The sequence below is a fragment of the Phycodurus eques genome, chromosome 16 (genome assembly GCF_024500275.1).
Source record: "Phycodurus eques isolate BA_2022a chromosome 16, UOR_Pequ_1.1, whole genome shotgun sequence".
Lineage (NCBI taxonomy): Eukaryota > Metazoa > Chordata > Actinopteri > Syngnathiformes > Syngnathidae > Phycodurus > Phycodurus eques.
In genome coordinates, this window is record NC_084540.1 from 18,782,024 (window position 1) to 18,788,202 (window position 6,179).

The window sequence follows — 6,179 nt, forward strand, 5'->3', positions numbered from 1 at the left end:
GTTGTTGTTGTTTTCTGATGTGTAATCTTACTCATTTATTTAGTTCGCGACCACAGCAGCTCTATCTGCTGCGGACTGATTGTTTTCACGACCGCCATGAGAGCAGACTGTAATTGCAAAAAGTTTAGAAAGGAGTCCTTTGTCGGCAAAATTTGATGGTTTATTCCTTGGGCCATAAGTTTTTATTTATTGATTATTATTTTTTTAAAATCATAATCCTAGTGACCTCCTTTATTTATGTGACAAGCAAAGTGATGCTGTTCCGCTCCAATCCTGTGGGTGTTGGTAATGAACATCACAAAGCTACACACAGACAGCTATTTTCTTTTTCTTTTGTCACCACAGCTGCTGGACCTGGCGGGTCACTGCACCACTTGACCCATATGCGAGTGGACAGTAAAGGACAAAAGTGTGGGGGAAAAAATGGGTCCTCGATTTATTGCACTTGTACACCAAAATAATTTCCTCCTTAGACTGTAACAGTAAAAAGTTACAAGAAAAAAGTCCTCTGTCGTCAAAATGTAATGGTTTCTCCCATGGCCCGTGTTCTTTATGTGTGCATAATTCTACTCAACTAATATACTCTAAGTTCCGAGTCAAACAATGCTTTTCCACTCCAGTCCTGTAGGTGGTGGTAATACACACTCAAAAATTTGGCCGCCAACACACAGCAAGTTTGAATTTTTTTTTTTCCTTCACACCGGTGGGTCGCTGCCCCACTTGGCCCCAACGCAAGAAGACCGCAACACTGCTTCAAATTTCTCGATCTGGAAAGTTTTGTGGAAACTGTTTTCTAGTAGCTTTTTCAGTTCAATTGTTTTCATTAACTTAAAAGATGACCCGGGTGCTCGTGTGTATGGAAATTTTGCACTCTTCAGCTAATTATCGTAGACGATTGTCACTTCTTTTAGTCTTTGACGTTATAGACAGGATACAATTAATTAGGTAAATGTAGATGACTATCAGTTGAAAGCAAACATTTAAGGCCTGTTGCTTTGTAGCTTCCGTGAGTACCAGAGAGAGTTGTGTGCATTCTCAAGGAGGCAGCTGTGTCCTGGATGGCTTTTTGGAAAGGCGGTTGGGGAGTGGGTAGTCGTTGGCGGTGGGTGGGTGTCACGATTTTCCACAGCCCAACTTCTCCTTCGTGCGCTTCGGCCACACCAATGGGAGGGAGCAAGCGTCCAACGAAGGATTTACGGCACTGTCCGCTTATCCCAGAAAGAGAAAGTGAGATGCTTCACGGCTCTCCAAAGCATTTTTGCCCTTTTCTTTCCCGACAACGAGTTTTAATCACATCGTTGTCTGCGCCCACACAGTTGGCATTACAATAGTAAAAAAAAAAAAGAAGAACATAAAGGCAAAAGACCCACCAATGAAAATTGAGTGAAGTATTCAATTTTAAATGAAGTTGTTAAAAATGAGTATATTGTGATCGTCAAAAAATTGTAACATATGAATTGATGATGATTTTGAAATATAACGTCATATAACGTCAAAACTGACGCCTCGCAATATGAGTAGGTATCGCTTGAATGTTTTTTTTGCTTTGACTTGCGAGCTAAATTTTGAGCCCGAGCGCTGTATCATCCATTCATTCTCTCAACCACTTATGCTCACCAGGGCCGCGGGTTAGTTCGTTTGAATTCTGTTGAAATATGTCATTGCTGTATGTTTTTATAAAGTATAATAATATAAAGAGCATTTTTTTTTTATTTTGCAATTGTTGTTTGGTGTCCTGTAGCGCATTAATGGCATTTCCATTCATTTCAATGATGAAAGATGATTTCAGATACGATAAGTGTTTTTAGCTATGAATGCGGTCAAGGAACAAATGAAATCCGCACCACTGTAAGTCATTTTTAAAAAATTACATTTTTGTAGGATTCTTAGAATTTTGTTGAAATTATTACTTACGTATTCATAACTGTATTTTATAAAATTTTATTTTGTGAATACATATATGAGACCAACATGTGACACTAGCCACCTTAAAATCATTGGACAAAAATAGCTCATTTGTGGCAAAATATTACATTTTGGGCATAAGGTGTGGGCATTTTTGTATTCTATATCATTAGTTTTTCATTTTTCTCTGCTAAATTCTTATGAGTGAAGCCACACCCCTTAGTTTTAAGCCTCTCAAGTCATGATTATAATAAGTAGTGCATTTCTTAAAAAAATACATAAAGAAGTAGTTTCTTTAAGAGCTTATCATGTGATTCTGTGGTCTACTGTCTAGAATATATCATAACAAACAAACAAAACCAAAAGGAAGTAAACCTTGATGTCCATCGCACAACGTCCACCAGGAGTTCATTTGAACTTCAAGTAAAGCTCTTCTTTCAAGCACTCTTCGAGCTGCTGCTGGAGCGTGTCCTCTACAAAGTTCAAGTTCCAAGGGTGACATGTGATACCGGGATTAGGCTCTCGTGTGTTTGAGTGTGTGTTGTGTGTGTGTGTGCGTGTCCGCACGTTGAGAGGGCTCAAGAACTCTTCCAGTTGCTGTGCGATGTCTGCCGAGGGCCGCTCCCATGGACAATGGCGTCGCTTTCATTGGACGCAATGGAAGGAAGCCATAAAGACAACGTCCAAACCGCCGTCATCCGTGTAATCCCCTGCGATCCCAGGAATGCCCCTCACTGGCTGCCATCAAATCACTACCCCCCACCCCCAAATTGGACCATTATACCTGCTGTGCCCTCCACCGTTTTTTCTCTTCGATTCAGTCGTCAATGCGACTTTAAGGAGCTGACAAACTTTGCAGGCTTCTTGTGGTTGTTCAACGGGAGGTGCGAGAAAGCGCGCCTATGTGATTGTGTCGCCATCAACCGGTTGCAAAGTGCTCACGACCTTGTCACGGTGTTCACTGACCTTCCATCTTTGCAGCTTTTTAAGGCGACAATTAGGAATTGGACCTTCAAAATAACCTGTGTGCTACAATTTGCATGTAATACGGCAGTGGTGTCCAACCAATCTTTTTTCGCGGGCCACATTGTAGTTCTGTTTTTTGTCCGAGGGCCGTTATGACTGAAACTATAACGTGTCCAATTGCCTCATCATATTACGTAAACTATATGTATATTACTTATACATATACAAAAAATTGATGGATAGTTCATTTTAAATAAGAAGGAAAATAGTCTGTTCAACTATTGTTCAATTTATGATTAAAAAGTGGTGGTGTCAAAACAAATATATATATATATATAAATTGTAATTTTGGTACAGAGTGTAGCGAAAGCCCAACATTTGCTTTAGCGGGCCACACGAAATGACGTGGGGGGGCCAAATCTGCTCCCCCCCCCCCCTCCCCCGATCCTTGAGTTTGACTCCTGTTGTAGAATGGTGTACTTCCCAACGAACTCGTTTCTTGGTATCTTTCCCTGCCTCACCGTTCTGCCTTTAAATCCTACCTTTTTGCGTCGAGTTTGAATATTCTCCCTGGACTTGTGCGGGTTTCCTCCATGGACTCGCACTTCCTCCCACATTTCAAAAGACTAAACAATAGCTCACCTGTCTTAAATGAGATGCACATGTCGCGCTTGGAATAAACTTAGTCCGTTGAGAAATGAAGATGCTGTTGCACGCCATTTAGCATTTAGAGTCCCAGCATTTTTTGTGGAAAAAATGTGCAGTTTGTCGGAACTGGTAAGACTTTGGGCTGAGAAGAACAGCCGCGCACCTGTCTTGATTGAAATGCACGCTTGGCTTTTTGAATGAGCTTAATCAATCGAGAAACAGACGAGTATTTCGGTTAGGGTTAGGAGGATGTGATAGTGTGGAAAAATTCTGTCAAAATACACTTTTCCCAGTCGCAGAAAGAGGATTGACTCATGCCTGGGAGACAATTAGAGTCGTGCAAACATTCCCACCGCAGATCATAATCATAGTTTACAGGGAATGCGGAATGGGGATAATGCGGGAGTCTCTTTGTCTTGTCTAACAGACATCCATCATCTCGGACACATTTGCCACAAATCTTCCGAGATGACACGGAATTCTCCAGGCTGCTTGACGGGTGGTGCATTTATGTCCGTTTAATGCGGTGACTAAATGTCCCCTCTCTCGACTTTGTCGCCCGGAGGACACGAGGTAGTGAGTGCCTTTTCCCTCGTGGGAACGCCGACCACATGCTCGAGACTTTGACGCTTGTGGATTATTAGATTGGCAAGTGTTAAATGTGCAACTACTGTCGATGCAGTTTGGTCTTTTCCAGTCATGGAAAGAGGTTATACCCACCCCCCAGCCCACCCGCCGACTATTTGCACCAGACTGCAGTTCATGAACTGAAGGATATTTGTACAATAATCCTTCCAACACACCCGCCTTTCACATCTGTGGAACAGGCCGTTATTAAACGTAATTACTAGTCTTTGGTGATAGACCAAAGTTTGCTGTTGCAACAGTGCGCGTTCCCATGCTCGCCGCCGTGGAACAAGGGTACGGGTGCGCGCCACACGAGGAGGCAGTTTGGAGGGCGCAGGGCAAAATCAGACCTCCCACATCAGAGCCCTGCGTTCAAATTCCCGCTTGAGTTCAAAAGTTGAATCTACAAAATAGACAGTCAGTGGCGCTCTTAAACTGGATGGAAAACGATGGCAGGGCCACGGCGATACCAGGAGAACGGTCGCTTAAAGTCTTCCCAGAGAAAGGACAGGGAGATTCGGCAGCAACAGGACATCAGACACGCGCTACGGTTGCACAGTGTACTGTTCTAAACAAGTACTGCGATATTTCACCGTCAACAATGGTAATACAGTATACCACGTCTTTTTAGTATCGGTGGAGAGAGACTGTGAGCGGTTTGAAAGATAGCGAACAATTCTCCAAAACAAAGTGAAATGAATAAACGAACGTCCGCTACCTTAAATGCTTACATACAGTAATGGGAAATGCTGTCCACAGGCTGACAGATATTAATTAGCATATAAAAATGCATGTCCAGAAATATTACATTTCTTATCATTTTATATGGATGCAAAGTTTGCCTCGAATGCGCAGCCCCATGAAAATGTTTTTGTACAAAATCCAACTAAATGCCCAGAATGGATATTTTTCTGGTCATATTGGACAAGACCTCAAGAGTTGTCCCAGGCATTGTGACGGAGGAAAATAAAAACACTAGCAAATCCAGATGTTTCTCAGTGGTTATGCACTTTTATTTCTGATGTTTTGGGGCCCGTGTTAGTTAAATAGCAGGAATCAGATCATAATCCCTGAGACGTCTTTATTGGGAATGAGCGGTTCCAATCCCCCAGATGCTGGAGAATAAAAAGCAGTAAGACACCATTTTTTTTTTTTAAATACAACCGACGTAAACCACGTTACATTCCAAAACATGCCTGTACATAACCAAAGGCACAGTATACAATACTGTGGTCATCGTCATGTACAGTACAGCATAACCCAATATGGGTCGACTCCATGCAGAGACGCTGACGTTGCTCTGGTTAAAGTTCTCACCTCACAGAACTCAGCAAGCATGATATTACTGTATGTAAATGTGCAACTATCATGTTTTGGGTGTGCAAAATTACACCATTTTCTCTGCTTCCAGTCTTGTGTGGCGAGCGTCTTTCCGAGAGCAAGCGTCAGCTCATTTGAAATTCAGCTGTGCAATTTTTAAACAATTCAAAATCTAAACAATCCAAAAACTCTCCCAGTCATTATTTCCCTCCAGATTGTAATACATGCAGGGAGCATATTTATAAGTTATATACAAATGAATTGAGGAGATTTTGCAGGTTTTTTGTTAGTTTTGACACAAATCTGAAGTCATTCCAGGACATTGTTTTAGATTTGTTTTTTTTTGTTTGTTTCTTTTTGAAGGGGTCAAAGTGCTTCGTCCTGAGGAACTTCAGATGAGGTCAGTACAGTGGCCTGGAAGTGCAAAACAATATAACAAATTGTGAAACATTAACATTTCAGAAAACAAATTAACAAAACACGAAACACTAACATTTCAGAAAACAAAAAGACGAAGCAAGCGCGGGTCTTGCCGAGAAAGGCAGTGGGATTTCCAAGAATGTCTATGAAATTGGCCCCTCCCTTTCCGGGTGTCCGTAATTGTAATTTGGTACGCCATTTTGTAAAAGGGTTTCTGCTTTTGTTTTGGTGTTTCCTGAAAAGTTTAAGTGTTTCGTGTTTTGTTTTGGTGTTTTCTGAAATGTTAAAGTGTT